We start from the raw sequence: 22,018 nt of genomic DNA on the forward strand, positions 1-22,018 counted from the left end.
TGAGGGCTCCCCACCAGTGGCTCATGTGCCCACCTCTCCTTCCCCTCTCCAGAGCCGGGCTGTCATCTGCCTTTCTCGCACACGAGGCCCAGCTAGCCGAATCCTTACAGGAGGCAAACAGCTCTGGGGCACCTCACTCCTTCCCCAGGGACCCTTTGCCTGTGCTCAGCTCACTTCTTCCTGTCCTGAGGAACAGAGCATGCGGGTGCAAGATGCCGGATCTGGGCCTGGCACGGGTACATTAAATTAAATATTGATGAGGAGTCCCTTATCCTGCAGACTTTCAATCTCCTGTAAATAATAACCTGTCAATAACTCTTATTCCTTTGTCCTAGCTAATAAACCTCTGGAGAGTTTATTACAGGATTGGCTACAGGCGTTTGTTTTTGGTGTCGGATCAAGGGGACAAATTGATCTGGGTAAGTGACTGGTCTCTTGGGACTGGAAGCAACCTGACTGTGGTGTGATTTTTGGTGTAAGTGGCCATCTGTCACTCAGTCCAGATTGTCTCCTGGAACATTCATTTTTCGGGCCCTGCACTGAGCTCTTTCTTTGCCTCTCTCATGTCAGTAGCAAACAGACCCAGTCCTGAGCTTCAGTGGGGCTGACGGGAAGCTGAGCATGCCCCTGCCCCTGCCCCTGCCGTTCCCTCAGTGGAGACGCTCACTCCCTGTGTGGGTGCAAGCAGGGAGCAGTTGGGAACTTTTGCTCTGACTGGCTTTCATGCCCTGCTACTAGAATTGGCACCAGTTTCAAACTGCAACTTGTCTGTGTTCCGGGCCCCTGTGGGTGTTAGAAATGTGTCCTCCCCACACCTGCCCAGCCGCCATCTCCCAGGCAGAGGGGGAAGATCTTTCCCTTTTGTTTATAAGCTACTGAAACAAAAGCCCCTTCATTCCCAACCCGGGAGCGCCTGGCGTTCCTTCCAGGTCTCCCCCACCAAGCTCCTAAGGCTTCAGCAGCCCTGGTTGTAACAACAGCAGCAATGATTCCCTGATGGCTCACAAGCCCTACATAAAATCACATGCACGGATGAGTGCGTGGGGCTCCCTTCATCACCGCTCTCCTCAGCCTGACTGCGGGCCAGCAACAGCCGCTGGCCCCTCGGGGCTCCACGGACCGGGAGGAGCTGAGATGCTCTGACCCAGTCACCCTTTGACAGTCTCTGGTGCGGGAGGCTGAGCTCCCGAAAGCATGAACTGGTGGAGCCCACTGCCTGCTCTGACCCCCTACCTCTGGCTTAGCCTCATGGTCAAAAGCAAACTCCAGCTACGTGTTGGCTGCCCCAGGGTTTGACCTTTCAGCTTCATCCATCCCCAGCCTTTGCTCCCTGACCAGTGGCCCTCTCCCAGCTCCACAATCCACCACACCTGCCTCAGAGTGTCAGCAAGATCTAACCTGTAACTTGAATGCCCGGGTGTTCTGCATGGCCAGAAATCCCTGAGGAGAGGTGGGTTCAGTGTGGATTCAATGTGCTAGTTACATTTACACACTTACTTCTACTTTAAACTCAATCAATAGACATTGTGCCCGTTGCCAGGGGGGACTGACACAAGCCAGGTGGCTCACCTGCGTGAGCTGAAGTGCCTTCTGAGCTTTGTTGAAGGGACAGCTTCGGAATAATGTCCTGGAAGGGGACATGCGGGCTGTAGATACGTTGTATTGAGAGAGATTGCCTATTAATAATCTGCTCTTTCTCTCCCTTACTGCCCTGCAACCTAGAAACAAGGCGAAGAAACAATTCGGGGAGAATGGATGGCTCACTCCCCCGTACTAGATCTCACCCTAACACCTCTGGCTCCAGTAGTTATGAGCATCCCTTCTTCCTCTGTGGACTCGTGCTGCCACAGCATCACCTCTCCTGCCGTTTATTGGAGCTGGGCAAGCAATGCATAACAAATACGTTAGTGCATGAGTCCAGCCTTCTCCCTTTGCTGTTGCATTGTCCCGGACCACACCACTATTCTTCCCCATTCATTTGCTGAAGGATCTCTTTGACTGATGCTGGATCTGAGGCTGGGCCCCCAGCTGTTCGCAGATGAGATTAACAACTCAAGCTATTCTGGGCAAGTCCACACTGCAGCGCTACACTGGCACAGCCGTAGCGCGTCTGGTGAAGACGTGCAATGCTGACGGGAGAGCGCTCTCTTATGGACGCAATAACTCCCCCTCCACGAAAGGCGGAAGCTATGTTGTCAGGAGACAGCGCGGGTGTGGACAGCCCTTAGGTCGATGTAACTTACATCACTCAGGGGTGTGAAAAAGCCACCCCCCCCCCCCGAGTGATGTAAGTTCCATTGACTTTAGCGGTAGTGTAGATCAGCCCTATGTTGGTTAATTTTGACTGGACGCATAGGTCACACGTTGCTGTTTCCCAGCTGGACAAGTGTCAATCTCAATGTCTTGTCTCTGGCTTGAAAGCTCAGGCTTATTAACGCTTAACTCTGTGAATATTCTGCAGTATTTGCATAAAGTTTGCTGTTTCTATGATTGTTCCCTCCTGGGAGCTTGTTCCCCAGAATATTGATGGGACAGGAGCACATAGGGATGTGAGCACAGATGATGCTTAGATCATTTAAACATGCAAATGTACATTCAGAGATTTTGGTTTTGCCAAAGCCAGCTCTTGTTTACCCTCCATTTCTGAAAGGCAGGGCTGTCCTGGGACCCAGCCAGGAACTTCTGGGTTCTAGTTCCTGCTCTGCTGCTGTGGGTCACTTTATAAACTTAGGGCAAAGTCTTCAAAAGTGTCTTCTAATTTTGGGCACCCAACTTGAGATACTGGAGGGGTGATATTTTTCATAGGTGCTGAGCACCCACAACTCCAGCTGGAGTCAATGGGACCTGCGGGTGCTTACTGTGCCTCTGAAAATCAGGCACAAGGCGTTTCAAGTTGGACACTCAGAAATGCAGAGGCCCCAAATTAGAGACTGCCTCTGTTGATCACTGTGTCCCCATTCTGTACTATGGGGACAGTCTGATTTGCTTTCCCCAGAGGATGAGGTAGAGTTTAGAGAGTGCCCTGCACAATTAATGAGCTCACAATTATGATCTTTATTGCCAGTTTCATTAGGCTGCACACGGGATCACCTGGCTTCATTTTAAGCCTCTCCCTTGGTACATATTCACCCCACAACCTTTTTTGCCTCTTTTGTTTTGGCTCCCAGCTTTATTTGTTCATAGGAAGGTCACTGCATAGAAACAAGCTTCAGCTGCAAAGGAAACAAAAGCCCTTCTCCAGCCAGCTGCTTCGCTGCTGCTGCAACCCAGCGCCAACTTAAATAAGTTATAGGAACAATATTTGATTTGGTGACAAGCTGGAAGAGACCTTCAGTGTCCAGAGGATTAATGTCTAATCTTCGTTCTGTACGTATGGCAGGCAAAGAGTGCGGCAGTCAATAATGCAGTCAATTCTGCTGCTCATCCGCAGCCTTCTTCACCAGTAATTAGATTGGGAAATGATGAAGTGTGGGCCCACTGGCATTTGCATGCTGGCTGGCTAGTACTAATCAGCAGGAAAAAAATTATGCTCTTCTTAATTGGAAAGCACAATCAGATACAGCGTGGGGAGAAATAACTCCTTCCTAATGCATGGTGAGTTTGATGTTAGCCAGGAGCTGGCTCTGTGCCTCCCTCTCTCACTTTGGGTCATGCCCTTTAATGTACATATTTTCACCTCTTAAAGCTGATTCATATCCCCTGGTGTCTGACTGCAGCTCAGTTCCTACTTTCCATGCACTTTCCAGCAAATAGCTGGTCTTTTCTTTCATCAGAGCAACACTTTGCGCGTGATGCAGTCATTTGCACCCATTCAAAATGGGCATAAAACACCTTTGGTGTTAGCGAACAGACAGTTCTGCTTAGGTTGCATTTCACCCCCATATACAATGACAAGATGGAAGCAGAAGAGAAGCAGTCCCTCTATGTCAATATTTGCACCTCAGCTCTTCCTTTTAGAGTAGCATCCATCACTGACCATGTGGGTGAACTCTCTCACCCTGTGCAGGGAATTGGAAAAGCCTGCAAAGATTGTTTGGCTGAGTTATATGTTACTGGGGAAAGTGCAAACTAATGCAAGCATCATTTCTTTGCTTTATATGTTACGGTCAGCACTTGTTCACTTCTGGGCTTCATAGAGACACCAGCCTGTAAATTTCTGCTTCACTAAGCAAACTCACGTCCATCTAGATTGTCAGGATAACTGTAGGACTTAAAATGACTGAGATCAAATCAGTTGGGATTCCATGCATTCCCTCTGTTCGACTGCACGTTGGTTTCACCAATCTCTTTCTGGTTTTAACACTGCATTGTCTTCTTCTCTGATGCTTCCATCAGTGTCTCTTAGATCCGTGGCTTCGCCCCGTTTCTTTGTATCCACGGCTTTCTGACAGACTCAGCTAAGTACCAACCTGTGTGTCAAAGTCTCACAGTGACTGCAGCAGCACAGGAAGGCAGCAGCATTATAAACTAACTTAGGCTTCTTCTGAGGCATGAGCCTCAGAAATAACACAAATGAAAACAAAGAAGAGGGAATCATAGAATATCAGGGTTGGAAGGGACCTCAGGAGGTCATCTAGTCCAACCCCCTGCTCACAGCAGGACTAATCCCCAACTAAATCAACCATCTCTTTTGGGTCAGAAGGGTTCTGGGTTTCGTTCCTGCTCTGTACCAAAGGCAGATGACTCCTTATAGGTGAACCTTGGTTCTCAGTAAGCTTTTTTTGTCCCAAGGGTGTATCCATCATAGGAAATTATGTTTTCAGAGCCTCTCTTAATGGAACTGGATGAGCAGTGAGGCCTAGTACTACATATTAAACCAGTCAACACACCGAATCGTTTGCCAAACAGCATCCGGGCTTGTCCCCAGCCAGTATTCCGTTTAGATCATGGTAGTGTGGAGCAGGGATGGACCAGTTCTGTTCCCCAACACTGTAGCAGCCATCCCCATACAACTGCAGAGTCTGAGGCTATGCTTAGTACCCCCAGATGGCTCCGCGTTTATACTCCAGTTGGAAGGGTGGACACTGCAGAGGCAGGAGATGGCCAGAGAATAGTGTGCTTTATACTTCACACATCTCTAGCAAGGCATATTGGAGACTCTCAAAGTGCTTTAGAAATATCCATTGAGCTTTACACATCTGATGACGCACCGATCTGGTTAACGAGGCTGGATAGCGGATTGGTGGCAGAGCAATGAATAGCACCCAGGAATCCGGGGTGCTTGTCCTCCTCTAAGGCTATGTCTACACTACACTATAGCTTTTAGCAACAGGGCTCTGTCATGACAGCTGTGCCGCTAAAAGTCGTGCAGTGTAGCCGCTGTTTGTCGGCTCTCCTGCCGATGAAAAATTTCCACCCCCAATGAGTGGCGTTTGCGTTGTTGGCAGGAGAGTGCTTCTGCCGACAATGTGCTGTTCACACTGGCACTTGTCACCGGCAAAACTTTTGTCTTTTGGGTTTTTTTTTTAACACCTCTGAAAGATAAAAGTTTTGTCGTTCAATTGCCAGTGTAGACATAGCCTTAGCATTCAAATGCAGCAAATATTTACATACAATGTGCATCCCTACAGAATGAAAACCCATTGTCCTCACTGTAATCTTCCAGGACTTACCCCTTTTCAGCTACATCCCAGTTTCTTTATGCAAAAGCGAGTGTTTTCTAAATACAGGAGGCTGGTTTCAGAGACTTTTCCTATTGCTCTTTTAATTAGAAATGTTGTCTGGGGAGCGAGGCTGGCCAGGAGAAAGGAAGTGATTGTTGCAAAAACAAACAGACTCAATTCTACCCGCCCACCCCCAAATGCCCCATGGCTCCAACTGCTTTAAATATTTATCATTATTTCTCTCAGTTGTTGAATAATTGAACATTGAGTGCGTGGTTTACTCCACACTTAACAGGAGTGATTAAACTGGATTTTAATGTAAATGCAGAGACAGAATGGTGTGTGTGTGTGTCTTTGTATTGCTTGTAAGATGATCTTAAAACCCTGTATCCTGCACAGTGAACGTGCATAGCAGCAGCAGCTTTGGTCACTGACATTATATTTCACATCCTGGATTTGTGGCAATCTGATGCTTTGTGACTGTGGGGGCGTCCCATTCGGAAGTCAATGGCCTGGTCTACACTATGAGTTTAATTTGAATTTAGCAGCATTAAATCGAATTAACCCTGCACCCGTCCGCACTACGAAGCCATTTCTTTCAAAATAAAGGGCTCTTAAAATCGATTTCTGTACTCCTCCCCGACGAGCGGAGTCATTACGAATTAGGGTTAGTGTGGCTGCAATTTGATGGTATTGGCCTCCGGGAGCTATCCTACAGTGCACCATTGTGACCGCTCTGCACAGCAATCTGAACTCGGATGCACTGGCCAGGTAGACAGGAAAAGCCCCGCGAACATTTGAATATCATTTCCTGTTTGCCCAGCACCGGAGAGCACAGGTGACCACAGAGAACTCATCAGCACAGGTAACCATGCAGGCTGATAATCGAAAAAGAGCACCAGCATGGACCGTACGGGAGGTACTGGATCTGATCGCTATATGGGGAGAGGATTCAGTGCTAGCAGAACTTCGTTCGAAAAGACGAAATGCCAAAACTTTTGAAAAAAATCTCCAAGGGCATGATGGAGAGAGGCCACAATAGGGACTCAGATCAGTGCCGCGGGAAAGTCAAGGAGCTCAGACAAGCCTATCAGAAAACAAAGGAGGCAAACGGTTGCTCCGGGTCAGAGCCGCAGACATGCCGCTTCTACGCTGAGCTGCATGCAATTCTAGGGGGGGCTGCCACCGCTACCCCACCTCTGACCGTGGATTCCGAGGCGGGGATAATCTCATCAGCTACACCTGAGGATTCTGCGGACGGGAAAGAGGAGGAGGAGGAGGAGCTTGTGGAGAGCACACAGCATTCCGTTCTCCCCAACAGCCAGGATCTTTTTCTCACCCTGACTGAAGTACCCTCCCAAGCCAGTACCCAAGACCATGACCCCATGGAAGGGACCTCAGGTGAGTTTACCTTTTAAAATATAAAACATGGTTTAAAAGCAAGCGTTTTTTAATGATTAATTTGCCCTGAGGACTTGGGATGCATTCGTGGCCAGTACAGCTACTGGAAAAGTCTGTTAACGTGTCTGGGGATGGAGCGGAAATCTTCCAGGGACATCTCCATGAAGCTCTCCTGGAGGTACTCAAAAAGCCTTTGCAGAAGGTTTCTGGGCAGTGCATCCTTATTCCATCCTCCAAGGTAGGACACTTGACCACGCCATGCTAGTAGCAAGTAATCTGGTATCATTGCATGACAAAGCCTGGCAGCGTATGGTCCCGGTGTTTGCTGGCATTCAAGCAACATCCGTTCTTTATCTCGCTGTGTAATCCTCAGGAGAGTGATATCGCTTATGGTAACCTGGTTGAAATACAGGAATTTAATTAAAGGGACAGAGGTGGCCCTTCCTACTGGGCTGTTTGCCTGTGGCTGAAAAGAAATCCTTCCCTGTAGTAAGCCAAGTGCGCGGGGGGGGGGGGGGGGGGAGAGGGGGAATTGGCGCTGAGCTTTTCACATGTGGCTAGCAGGGATCTTCCCTGATACCAGCCACGCGGTGGGGGGAGGGATAAAGCGATCATCCCAGAGAATTGAATGGGGGAGGGGTTAGTTTGTTTTCTGTTGCTGAAGGTTAACAGGAAAACCGCAGCACTCAACGAGCTTTGCTTGGTATGTGGGAAAGGAGGGCGCAGAAGCCGAAAGACAATGGCTTACCATGGCCACATGCAAGCCAAATTCTGTTGCCCGGGCCTGCGTCTGTGATCTCTAGCAGCAAAGCCACAGGCACTCAATATTAAGAGGCAAAATGCGACCTTGCACAGAAATCACATGTGCTATGTAATGTGAATAGTGTTGTTCACCGTGAAAGAGTACAAGCATTGTTCTGTAAAATGTATCTTTCAAAAAAATTCTCTCCTTTTTTCTCCTCCCTCCAGCAGCTGCAAATTTTTCAAGCCTCCCTCCTCCGTCCCGAAGGCTATCTCAGATAAGGCGTCGGAAAAAGAGGACGCGAGACGAGATGTTCGCGGAAATCATGGAATCCACCCGCAATGAAAGAGCTCATCTGAATGAGTGGAAGGACATGGGTTCAAAGTATAGGAAAGATGCCAGTGAACGTGAGGACAGGAGGGACCAACATGAGGACAGGAGGGACCAACGTGAGGAGAGGAGAGACGCTCGAGATGAGAGGTGGCGGCAGGAAGATCAGAGGAGGCAGGATGCAACGCTGGGGCTGCTGTGTGAGCAAACAGACATGCTCCGGCGTCTGGTGGAGCTTCAGGAATGGCAGCAGGATCACAGACTGCCGCTGCAGCCCCTGTATAACCACCCTCCCCCCTCACCATGTTCCATAGCCTCCTCACCCAGACGTGTAAGAACGCGGGGGGGGGGGGAGGAGAGGCTCCGTGCACCCTCCCATTCCACCCCAGTGGACAGCCCAAGCAAAAGGCTGTAATTATTTTAACCTTTTTTAGTGGCCTTTTCCTTCCCTCCGATCCTCCTCCCAAACCCCACCCGAGCTACCTTCTCAGTTCTCTCCCTCTTTTTTATAATCAATTAATAAAGAATACATGATTTTTAAACTTTATTTCCTTTGAAAGCAAGCTGTGATCGAAGGGGGAGGGTGGGTTGCCTACAGAAAATGAGTCAATAAAGGGGGCGGGTTTTCATCAAGGAGAAACAAACAGAACTTTCACACGGTAGCCTGGCCAGTCATGAAACTGGTTTTCAAAGCTTCTCTGATGCGCCGTGCTTCCTGGTGTGCTCTTCTAATCGCCCTGGTGTCTGGCTGTGCGTAATCAGCAGCCAGGCGATTTGCCTCAGCCTCCCACCCCGCCATAAAGGTCTCCCCCTTAATCTCACAGAGATTGTGGAGCACACAGCAAGCAGAAATAACAATGGGGATATTGGTTTGGCTGAGGTCTGAGCGAGTCAGTAACGATCGCCAGCGACCTTTTAAACGGCCAAATGCACATTCTACCACCATTCTGCACTTGCTCAGCCTGTAGTTGAACAGCTCCTGACTCCTGTCCAGGCTGCCTGTGTATGGCTTCATGAGCCATGGCATTAAGGAGTAGGCTGGGTCCCCAAGGATAACTATAGGCATTTCAACATCCCCAATGGTTATTTTCTGGTCCGGGAAGTAAGTCCCTTGCTGCAGCCATTTAAACAGAGTAGTGTTCCTGAAGACGCGAGCGTCATGAACCCTTCCCGGCCAGCCCATGTTGATGTTGGTGAAACGTCCCCTGTGATCCACCAGTGCTTGCAGCACCATTGAAAAGTAACCTTTGCGGTTTATGTACTGGGTACCCTGGTGCTCCGGTGCAAAGATAGGTATATGGGTTCCATCTATCGCCCCACCACAGTTAGGGAATCCCATTGCAGCAAAGCCATCCACTATGGCCTGCACATTTCCCAGAGTCACTACCTTTCGTAGCAGCAGCTCAATGATTGCTTTGGCTACTTGCATGACAGCAGCCCCCACAGTCGATTTGCCCACTCCAAATTGATTCTCGACTGACCGGTAGCTGTCTGGCATTGCAAGCTTCCACAGGGCTATCGCCACTCGCTTCTCAATTGTGAGGGCTGCTCTCATCCTGGTATTCTGGCGCTTCAGGGCAGGGGAAAGCAAGTCACAAAGTTCCATGAAAGTGCCCTTACGCATGCGAAATTTTTGCAGCCACTGGGAATCGTACCACACCTGCAACACTATGCGGTCCCACCAGTCTGTGCTTGTTTCCCGGGCCCAGAATCGGCGTTCCACGGATAGAACCTGCCCATCAACAACATGATCTCCAAAGTGCCGGGACCCGTGGTTTGAGAGAAGTCTGTGTCCATGTCCTCATCACTCTCGTCGCCGTGCTGCCGTCGCTGCCTCCTCCTTGCCTCATTTTTCTGGTCCTGGTTCAGCATAAACTGCACGATAATGCGCGAGGTGTTTACAATGTTCATGACTGCTGTCTTGAGCTGAGCGGGCTCCATGCTTGCCGTGGTATGGCATCTGCTGTGTTCACCCAGGAAAAAAGGCGCGAAACAGTTGTCTGCCGTTGCTTTCATGGAGGGAGGGGTGAGGCTGTACCCAGAACAACCTGCAACAATGTTTTTTGCCCCATCAGGCACTGGGATCTCAATCCAGAATTCCAATGGGCGGGGGAGACAGCGGGAACTATGGGATAGCTATGGGATAACTACCCACAGTGCAAAGCTCCGGAAATCGATGCTAGCCCTGGTACATGGACGCACACCGCCGAATTAATGTGCTTAGTGTGGCCGCATACATTTGACTTTATGCAATCTGTTTCCAAAATTCGAATTCTGTAAATTCGGATTAATCCCGTAGTGTAGACATACCCAAAGTCTTAGACGGAGGGCAACAGAGCTCACTCAAACCTCCATAAGAAATGCAATTGGAGGCCTTGTCTTCACAAAACTTGGTGCAAGCTCCTGGGTGAATTCTCTTATATTGGTTTAAAAGTGGCTTACTTCAGTTTAGCTTAAACCTATTCCTATTGATCTGTGCCAAACTCAGATAAGCCTGGTTTTAAGCCAAAAAAGAGCATCCACACTGCCTTTTGCCTTGGCTTAACTAAATCAGCTTAAAACTAGACCTTAAGTGAAAACAATGCAAGTGCGTGTATAGACTAGCCCTCTAACCAGTCGGCCTCTGTATGGCTGGGAACACAGCACACACAGTGCAGGGGCATTAATTTCTGAGCCATTTTTACTTCTCACAATGGGTGAGGTAGGAGAAGTTGGCCTTGCACGTGACGGAGGAAGATTATCTATCTAAAGTGTTTTTATGGCTGCGGTGTCTGAGCACTCCTCAGTCTTTTAAATGCCTTTATTGTCACAGGACCCCTGCGAGGTAGAGAAGTGCCATTATTCCCATTTTACCCAACATGGAGAGGCTACATCTCTTCCCTAAGGTCACACAGGAAGTCCATGGAGGAGTATGGAATTGAACACAGGTCTCCCAAGTACCAGGCAGCATCCGAAGCACCAGACCATCCTTCCTCTCACTACCTCCCGCTAAAGACTCTGCTAGCAAACAGATAGCACACTACAGCATGGATTGCTAGTCAAGACCTCAGATCCAGACACACAGTTCAAAGGGCCAAAAGTCAGACTAGGAAACCCACTCCCAGCCTCCACACTTATAGGAAGGATCACCCAGCTCTACTCACACACTGGGCTGTGAGGTGGCAAACAGCTCACCTTGGAATAGTTTTGGTTTCCACAGACCACCAAAAGCAGCTTCCAAGGGAAATTATGCAACAGAAGTCACCCTTGTTATCATGGGGAGGGAGAAGACAGTAGTAGGAAGAGATTAGGGTGCAGAGGAATTGCTTATGGTGAGCAGGGGCATGTGAAGATGTCAAAGCAAGTGGGGAGAAGAGGGTAGAGGAGATGCAAAGGTCTGGAAGCCAGGCGTTGTGATAGTTGGGGCTACAAACTTACCCTAATTGTGAGCTCAACTGTAAAAAGATGTCACCATGACCTATAACAACAAGCGGTGATGGGAAAAGGAGCAAAAGTGAGACAGACAGACCGAATTAGTGCAACCCAAAAGGTCTCCTGATATAATTCAAGGACTGCATGAAGATCATGCCCGATGAACAAAAACACTGAGAGACTGAAATCAAAGAACCCAAACTGGTGTGTCGGAAATTAGGCCTCATTAGTGGACAAAATAATGAGGGGATGGGCTATTGCAGCCACCACGCAATGACCAACTTTAAAAGGCCAAAGCTAGCAGGGGAAGGAGCATCCCAAAGGCAGGTGTAGATGGCAGGGCTAGGGATGAGAAGAGCAGGGGGATAGGAAACGGACTGTGATAGATCAGCATAGCTACCAGCAAGAGAGAGAGTGTGATTCAATAGAGACTGACTGTGGAGCAGTCTGACTGCATGACTGACAATTGTGAATGAACTCCCACTTCCCATTCACTTCCACACAAAAGCTTCAAGACTTATCCGCACACAAACAGGGAATCCTCTCCTGAATTCAGCTGCCATTGAAAAGGGCAGCCCCAGCAGTACTGGGACGCTGCCGACAAGGAAAGGACACCTCCTGCGCATGGTCACGGCATCTCAGTGTTTGAGAAACAGCCACGTGCCAAATAACGACGTGTCGGGATGCATGCATGCTGACAGGCTGCATTAGTGGGGGTAGGGGGGGAGATCACACCGATTATGAGGGGCCAGGGTGACAGTCTGGGGCTCAGAAGATCTGGGTTCTAGTGCCGGCTCTGCCATTAACCTGCCGGTTGAGCTAGGGAAAGTCACTTTCCCTTTGGCTGCCTCAGTTTCCCCTCCCCTTTGCTAGCCTTGTCTGTACAGGGCAGGGGTAGTCTCTTCGGCTACAGCCACACTTGCAGCTGGGAGAGCGATTCCCAGTGTGTGCAGACGTACTTGGGCTCCTGCACTACCAGCAGTCGTGTAGCCCCAGGCAGCAGAGACACAGGCTAGCTGCCCCACGTACCAACCTCCCTGGACCCCATGGGTTCATACGTCGGGTGGCTGGCCCATGTTGCTGCCTGTGCCACTGCAGCTCTGCTGCGATTTCTAGCGCACTCTCTCACCGAGAGCTAGTGCGAGTCCGTCTGCAGGAGGCGGGAATCACGCCCCCCCCACAGCTCGTAATGTGGACGTAGCCCCTGGATGTGTACAGCGCCTTGCCCATCAGGGCTCTCATCTCCGCCGGGGCCTCTAGGTGCTACTTTAATACAAACAATAGTCAAGGAATCGCGTCTGGTTTCACCAGAGGGATTCTGGGAGCTGCAGCCTGGAATCCCAGTTCTGTAATGGCCTCTGGCTGGGGAAATGTCTCTGTGTTCCCAAGAACTCATGGAACCTGCTTGCTTTAAATCTCCCCTTTCACTGCCCTCCACTGTGCTCTGTTCATCGGCTCCCCCCGGCCCAGCACCCAAATGGCAGGTATCTCTGCAGAACTAATCAAATCCTTTGTTGCTCTGCCAGGCTTTGATGAGAGAAATGCCTCTTCTCGCTCTCCTCCCTTTTCCCTCCTGGAGAAACTCTGTCTTGAAAACCAATTGGAACAGCATGACTGGACGCAGGGCAGAAGTTTAGTTCAGTCCATTGGTGTCTGGGTTTTCTACCTAATGCTAACATGCAAGGATGTTTTCCCCTCCTTCCTAAATGCATTCGGGGAGCAGAAAGGTGGAATGAATTTGATATAAATGCCAAGGACCCAGAGTCAATTTGTTTTAATCTGCTAATATTGCAGCTACTGAAATGTATGGTTATTTTTGCATACATAATACTTTGAAATGCAAATTGCAAGGATGGTCTGAATATCTGTGTAATCTCCTGGGGGTAAAGGACAATGGGGAGCTAACAATTTGAAAAATCCATTTCCCTATAACTCATATCAATAACCATTGCTCGTTTTCCAACCTGGCTGATTCTGGTAAATACTCCTTGGCCCATTGGTATAAAGAGCAAGAACTCAGTACTGTAGTACTGACGTGTACTAGCTTAGTCAAATGAATGCACTGGCTGCTTCTTAAACCCGTCTTAAGGGGTCCGCTCTGTGCCCTAAAGTTCTGGCCCCAGTGCAATTCAAAGTCCTTTGTCTGCAAGTTGTAAGCAAACTCCCTGTGCCTCTCTCATTGCCCCTCCCTCTGCGCAGCAGGGGTTGTTTGTATCAGGCAGCCACTTTCTTTTTCAGGTTTCAGAGTAGCAGCCGTGTTAGTCTGTATCCGCAAAAAGAAGAACAGGAGGACTTGTGGCACCTTAGAGACTAACAAATTTATTAGAGCATAAGCTTTCGTGGACGAAGAAGTGGGCTATAGTCCACGAAAGCTTATGCTCTAATAAATTTGTTAGTCTCTAAGGTGCCACAAGTCCTCCTGTTCTTCTTTTTTCTTTTTCAGGTTAATGATGCTCAATGCACTGCTGATACTCCGGCAGGCTCATCTCTCTGTCCAGGTCAATCATTGCAAGGCAAAGCCTCTCCGTCACGGAAAACAGCTAACGTGAAAAATGAGGACACCGCATTCTAGCACGGAGAGGGACTCAGTCCCCTGCACTGGACTGCCAAGAAGAACTGGATCCATGGGATAAGTCTAGGCTCAGGGGTTGCTAAGGAGTTTGCTTAAAGTATTCAAATGTTCAAAAGTTGAGCTCCTTTGGTACATAAGGAACATAAGAATGGCCATATTGGCTCAGACCAAAGGTCCATCTAGCCCAGTATCCTGTCTTCTGACAGTGGCCAGTGCCAGGTGCCCCAGAGGGAATGAACAGAATAGGGAATCATCAAGTGATCCATCCCCTGTCACCCCATTCCCAGCTTCTGGCAAACAAAGGCTATGGACACCATCCCTGCCCATCCTGGCTAATAGCCATATCCTCCTGCCTATCCTCCGTGAACTTATCTAGTTCTTGTTTGAACCCTATTATAGTCTTGGCCTTCACAACATCCTCTGGCAAGGCGTTCCACAGGTTGACTGTGTGTTGTGTGTAGAAATACTGCCTTTTGTTTATTTTAAACCTGCTGCCTATTAATTTCATTTGGTGACCCCTCGTTCTTGTGTTATGAGAAGGAGTCAATAACACCTCCTTATTTACTTTCTCACACCAGACATGATTTTATAGACCTCTATCATATCCCCCGCTTTAGTGGTCTCTTTTCCAAGCTGAAAAGTCTCAGACTTATTAATTTATCATCATATGGAAGCTGTTCCATACCCTAATAATTTTTGTTGCCCTTTTCTGGACCCTTTTACAGTTCCAATATATCTTTTTTGAGATGGGTCGACCATATATACACGCAGTATTCAAGATGTGGGCGTATCATGGATTTATATAGAGGCAATATGATATTTTCTCTCTTATTATCTATCCCTTTCGTAATGATTCCCAACATTCTGTTCACTTTTTTGACTGCCGCGGCACATTGAGTGGATGTTTTCAGAGAACTATCTACAATGATTCCAAGATCTCTTTCTTGAGTGGTAACAGCTAATTTAGACCCCATCATTTTTATGTATATTTGGGATTATGTTTTCCAATGTGCATTACTTTGCATTTATCAACACTGAATTTCATCTGCCATTTTGTTGCCCAGTGACCCATTTTTGTGAGATCCTTTTGTAGCTCTTTGCAGTCTGCCTGGGACTTAACTATCTTGAGTAGTTTTGTATCATCTGCAAATGTTGCCATCTCACTGTTTACCCCCTTTTCCGGATCATTTATGAATATGTTGAATAGGACCAGTCCCAGTACAGACCCCTGGGGGACACCACTATTTACCTCTCTCCATTCTGGTAGGTCACAAAGATCACACGGTACATTTCTGTTCCTGAACTGGAAGAGTGTAGCTCTTAGAATCGGGTTTCTGTGGGAATGCAAATTCAGAGATTTCTTGTGTTAGTATTCGCCAATATCCACTTCACATTCAGTGATGATTCCTGCCATCAGACACGTTCACAAGAACATTCATAGACAGCAAACACAACCAAAGCAAAGTCATTTAAAAACTCAAACCAATACTCTAGCACCAGTGCATCCAATGACACACAGTCGCACATACAGAGCTCATGACCAGGGAGGGTGGGTCCACATGCCACTTTTACTACACACCCTCTTTTGAGCTATATCATAGTGACCTCATCAATACACAGAGTGGTTTTAATTTTAAGGGAATATGTTTGCAGTGATTAGTATGGTAAGTGTGGGTCTAGGAACACAAGCATTTGAGCGCATGACCAATAAGCAATCAAGTAATTACAAGTAAAGCCATTCCTATTATCTGCTAATCAATAGTACATTAGTCTTAGCCATGTCTACCTTACAGCACCTTATAATAAGAAGAGGTTACGCTACAAAAACAAGAGCCATATTCACACCAATGCAGGGAGCTTTAGCTTCACATCTAACCTCCCGTTAGTGTTAATGGAAGTTACTGACCCTTGTGACTTTATGATGGAGTTTGCTCACCATCCCTCTCACTCTCTCTCTCTCTATAAACATTCACATGATTTCTTAATCCCATGCTCTGTTTATTGTTTGGCTTCCATTTCTTTTGCAAATGTGCCCTGCCATCCTCTGCACATCTCTGTGTTACCTGCAGTCAGGAAGCCTCTCTCTAAAGAGAGGGAGCAGTGAAGCAAAATGACTATGCAGAGAGCAGAGTTGCAAGCCACTTCCTGGTTCACTGTCTCTGCCTCCTTCCACTGCAGGAGGTACAGCCTACCTGAGTGCATGCATTTTGTATATCCAAATGTCTATCACAACAGTGGGAATCTTTGCAGACTTATGAAACTTTATACAAATCTGATGACCCCCGCGCCCTAACTGTAAACTGAATTAGAAAGCATCTGTAAACCAGATTGATGTAACGAGGGAAACGGTGGGGGCGAGGGACCTGTCTGGTTTTAAGATTAAGTTAGATAAGTTTATGGAGGGAATGGTTTAATGGTAAAACATAGTAGTCAAGAAAACCAAGCAATGGTAGGTAAATAGCATAATGGCTAACAGGGGTCAGGATGGAGACTCTTGCCTATATGCTCGGGGTCTTACCGATCGCCATATTTGGGGTCGGGAAGGAATTTTCCTCCAGGGCAGATTGGCTGAGCCTCTGGAGGTTTTTCGCCTTCCTCCGCAGCATGGGGCAGGGATCTCTAGCAGGAGGGTCTATGCCGATTGAAGTCACTAGTAACAGGATTGGGGACTTCAGCAGCAGAGTCCAGGGAAGGGGTAGGGACGGTTTTATGGCCTGCAGCATGCAGGGGGTCAGACCAGATGATCATAATGGTCCCTTCTGACCTTAAAGTCTATGAGTCTATGAGTCTATAAGTGGATTTCCTGAGGAAACTGCCTATGCTTTCTTTCTTGCTTGCTTTCTTCTTCTTCTTCTTTTTTTTGGTGAGGGGCCGGGGGGGCGGGGCGGGGGAAAGAGGCGTGGAAGGGCAGAAAACATAGTGCATTGCTATTGAGACACTCCCATGAATAAGGCTGTATTAAGTGAGTTGCACTAAGCCCTGGAACTTTTCCAACAACACTAAAGATCCTTCACCTGTGTCTATTTAACTCATCACTTTCCTGTTAATTATTCACATCTTCCCAGAAAGTCACTATTTTCATGAAACCATAGTAATAACCTTCAACAAATAATAATCCAGTTTCCATTCCAGACTGTCAGTAAAGTGAAGATGTTAGGAAGCTGATCTCACTGATGGATGCATCTCAAAGTTCTCGCCTCTAATTTCATCAAGCCAAGAAGATGCCTTTTATAAGTCTTGGGCTGGGCTGAGTTTCCAAATGAATCTGCAAATAATTTGCTAAAGGGGAGGAAATGATAGATAACGTATGAGCATCTTCGTTCTTATACCACCTTTATCATCGGAGGATCTGACGGGGAGTAGGGGGAAAGGGTGAGGACCATTTCAATATACACTGAAGGGAATAGGAGAACTTCTGTTGACTTGGATAGGTGTGGATCAAGGACTTAATGGCTAGTGACATTATAAGGCTAGTGCAGCTGTGAGATAACACTACCAGAGATAACACTACCTGCAAAGGAACCACAAGCATGTGCTGTTCTGAGTAACATATATGCATCTGATGAAGTGGGCTGTAGCCCACAAAAGCTTATGCTCAGATACATTTGTTAGTCTCTAAGAAAGTACCTGTTCTTTTTCTATATGGCCTTGCAAATCTGACTGAAGGTCACAGAAATGGCCTGGGAAGAAGAGGGAGCAGGGTGGATCCTTCATCAAAGGGGATGAAACACTGTACAAAGCCCATCTCCAATCTGAGTGATGCCCAGAAAGAACTGACCAGCACATGAGGTGCTACATTTGGGAAAAATTGAAAAAGAGTGAAAGTGTCTTAGAAGTAGCAATAATTGTACTGCACAAGGCTGCTACTTTACCTGGACATGGAATACGGGCAGAAGAGAGGAGGTGGTGCTGCGGGCTAGTGGCTAGGGCACTGGGTTGTAGTCTCAACTCTGGCACTGAACTACTATGTGATCTTGGGCAAGTCACTTCCCTCTCTGTGCCTCTTCTGTGCCCTCTTTGTCTATGTAGACTCGGTGCTTTTGGAGGCAGGGATTGTGTCTTGCTATGTGTTTGTTCAGCGCCTAGCACAGGGGCCTTATCTCTAGGCACTCCCGTAATACAAAGAATTTATAATAGTAAAAGGGCAAAGGCCTAGCCATCCAGAAAGGAAGACATTTAAACACAGATTTTTTCCTTCCGGGAGCAGCCTCCCATGGTAGAAACAGAAAATTGGCCAATAGGCTTTTTCTTTAAGTAAGCGCTTCTGCCGTACTTGGTATTTTTACTCCAGCAGAGTTGAAAAGATTGGTAGGTCCCCCCTTCCCCTCCCATAATGGAATACACAACTTCAGTAATTCGTCAAGGGAGTGATTCCCTTACAAGATATTTGAATGCGGTGGCCTTGATCTGGAAAAGAACTTTTCACTCCATCACGAATGGCTGAGAGCATATTAAACTGGATTTATCTTGCTGGATAAACATCACAGTGGAAAGTTAGAGGATTTATTCAGTAACATCCCCACCCCCACCCGCCGCCCCAGGGGCTATTTAGCTTTACTACATTTGATACAGGCTGATTTCCCTTAGTAAGGAGGAGTCTAAAACAACTCAGATCAAAGACAGAAGAGGCCACAACCTTTGGGTCAAAGGGCAAGAGTTTGGTGTCATTTGCCCTATTTTGAAACAAGGCTCCCAGGCTGTACATAACAGTTACAAAATATAGAGATGAGCCAATAACATCATTAAACTCTAATGTACAAACATCAACCCAAACTAAAACCCTGGACAAACAAAATTCAACCCCTGCTTCTTTGCCACTCATTCATTCACACACACGCCTGCAGTCTCACGGACTTACAGCATATCTACATGGTCCTTTATAAATTCCTCTCATAGCACGTGGGGTGCTTCAGTTTTCACATTATAAATGACACGCTCATGGGGTGCGATTTCCAACACATCAGCGTCCCAGTCTTTCAGCACAACCACGATTCCACTTTCACAGGATTAATCTCTTTGCAGAGCCAAGGGCAATTGCATCCCATTTTTAAAAGGGCTTTGCTACATGATTTCTCATCAATACACGGGAGTACAAATACAGTCTTGACTCAGCCAATTATTTGATCCCATATTACGTCTATTCTTAAGCAGAAATTTCTAATATTAGGACGCTGCCAGATAACCTGCTTGCCTCCCACACAGCCAGCATCCCAGCTTTCAACCCTCCCCACCCTTTGTATGATTTTCAAATGGTTGTAGTTTCATTTCAGACACCCTGCTGGATCCCGCAGTTTTATCCAATATATTGGACCATTGGCTTTCATCAAAGCAGATTGTACATTTAATATTGTGAGATGGAGAAGCATAAGCAGAATAAGATTGCCCAAGGATCATCATAGCTAGAGGCTTGGGGCCACATTTTCAAAGGAGCTCAGCTCCCATTCAGGCATCAGAATAAATGGCCAGATTTTCAGGAGAGCTCAGCAAGATGGGTGCTGAGATTCTCTGAAAATGTGTCCCCACAGGCCTGATCCAAAGCCGGGTTACTTCAGCGAGCTTTGAACCAAGCTCTATGGTGGCAGAAGGGAGCCCTCAACAGGCAGATGCTGAAGGATGGCCCAAGGGTTAGGGCACTACCTGGGCCATGGAAGACCTTGCCTGAAATCCCTGGGCTGCTATGGACTTCTTGGGAACTTACTTGACCTCTGTGCCTCAGGTCCCCATCTGTCTGTCCCCTGGGGAGCACAACACAGACCTTCCCAGCGGGGGTGGATAGATATATTAAAGATTGTGAGGTCCTCAAATACTACAGCGAGAGGGACAAGGTAAGTACCTAACATAGACAGGCTCCAGCAATCATAGTTCCTCATCTCACTCATATCATAGACATCTGTAAATAGTTACCTACCTATCTTCACTTATTTGTAAGCTTACACATATTTGTAAGGCACACACACACACTCCTCTATGTATCTTAGCCTTTATGAAAACTAAAGTAGGCAGGAAAATATGCGGACACATCTGAATTCCCCTCTTGTGCCTTTCTCCAAGCCTTTGCGGTGTTCTGTCAGTTGGGCTGCATAGTTAAAGGTTGTTTCCTCAATTTGAGCCTCCCAGACTTTTATAAGTGCTGGTCTAAGCTCTAGGCATGCTTTTGCTTTTAATGATGGTGAAGGCAGAGAGTCGAGACAAATACAAATGGAAGACTAGTTTTAAAGCTGAGAGAAACTAATTTATAACCAAGTGCTAAGAATACAGGACTTTATACTACTGGAACCAGATGGTGAACAGCATGCTAGACATATTCCCCTGCAGGAACACTTGTGCATCTGGAATGAGACCGTGATCTTGTGGGCAGAGGAATGGAACTGAGAATCAGGACTCCTGGTTTCTATTCCAAGCCCTATAAGGGAGTATGTTGAAAGCCGGAGACACCTGTGTGACTATAGGAATTTCTGTGCCTCAGTTACCCCATCCATGCAAAGGGGAGAATAACTCTTCGCCTGTGCAACTTACTGAACGTTTGCAACGTGGTTTCAGATCCTCAGATGAGCAGGGCAAAGTGTTTATCTCAATGCCGTTTGCACTCACTCCAGGCAATGAGCACTTGGTGCCTGATAGCACCTGGCTGGTTATTTCAGACCTGGCCTGTATCTATTATTAATATGCAATGGTAAACAGCTCTTTATTATTGCCCACCTCTGACCTCCCCATCCCCAGCCCCCTCTCCTCTGTTGCTCCTCACTGCCCCTGCCTGGAAATGTTGACAGTAATAAATGGCTGGCAAAGCAATTATACACATTAAGCTGAAAAGTATGGAGCCGAGGTCAAAACTATTTTCTTTCTATAATTATTACATGGAGAGTAAATTCGTTTTGCCAGGAATAAAAGCAACACAGAAGGTCATGGCAAGTAGAAAGGAATCAGGTGGCCACTCGGCCTGCTTTGCAATGTAATCAAGATCTGAATCTGAAGCCATTACCCTCTCTGTGTTGCCTCAACGGTTTTTACACAGGCATTTAATTTGTAAATATTGCTTTAACATTTAGCGGGCTTGGGGAATTGAAATGGAGCAGCACTTAAGCCAAGCTTTCCTGATGGCATGACATCATCCTATTTAGCCCCATCCGGAGCTTCCTGTTGCAAAGGAGAAACAGGCCATCCTGAGAGTGATTAACTGCTGAGGCATTTGAACGGGGTGGCTGGACAGCCTGGGTTTTCCAGATCAGAACCATTTAAATTAAGTAAGTAAATAAACCCACTGATTCATGTCTGAATATTGGTGACATCATAGTAGAATTTCGGAAGCCATCCTTAGAGTGGTCAGCAGCTGTCCTGCCCAAGATCTGTCACACACCATCCATCCATCTCCTCGCTGGTTGTCCCCCACAAAGATGACCTGCCACCATTCCACCCATAAGAACTTTCTCAAGGTGATTTCCACTTCTACGCCTAATGCGACCAAACTGCCTAAGTTTGCGTCTGTGGATTTCCAGTATCAGGGCTGCTTCTCTCCAATAATATTTTAAACATAGGCATTCATCTTTTTTTCCACCCAGGCGATATGTGAGAGTCTTCACCAGCACCTCATTTCAAAATCTCCAATTTTCTTCATGTCAGCAGCATTAACTTCCCATGAGTCACATCCATAAATTGCTAAGCAAAAAGTTGTGCTTTTCACTAGTTGCATCGCCACACATTTCCAGATGCCATGGTTTTTCCACACTTTCTTAAGGGAGGCCACAGCTTAGCAAGCCATCCCTCGTCTTCTTTCAATTTCTTTAGCACAGCCTCCTTGGTTGGATATATACGATCCCAGAGAATTAAATGCATCTACTGCCTCTACAGCTTGTCTGTTAATCGTGATGTCTGCATGCATGCTGCTTTTGTTAGTTGTGTCACTATACGTGCATTTTATTTTCATCACATTCAGGAAGAGTCCATACTCCTCACTAACTG

The sequence above is a fragment of the Chrysemys picta genome, chromosome 4 (assembly GCF_011386835.1).
Source record: "Chrysemys picta bellii isolate R12L10 chromosome 4, ASM1138683v2, whole genome shotgun sequence".
In the NCBI taxonomy this organism is placed as follows: domain Eukaryota; kingdom Metazoa; phylum Chordata; order Testudines; family Emydidae; genus Chrysemys; species Chrysemys picta.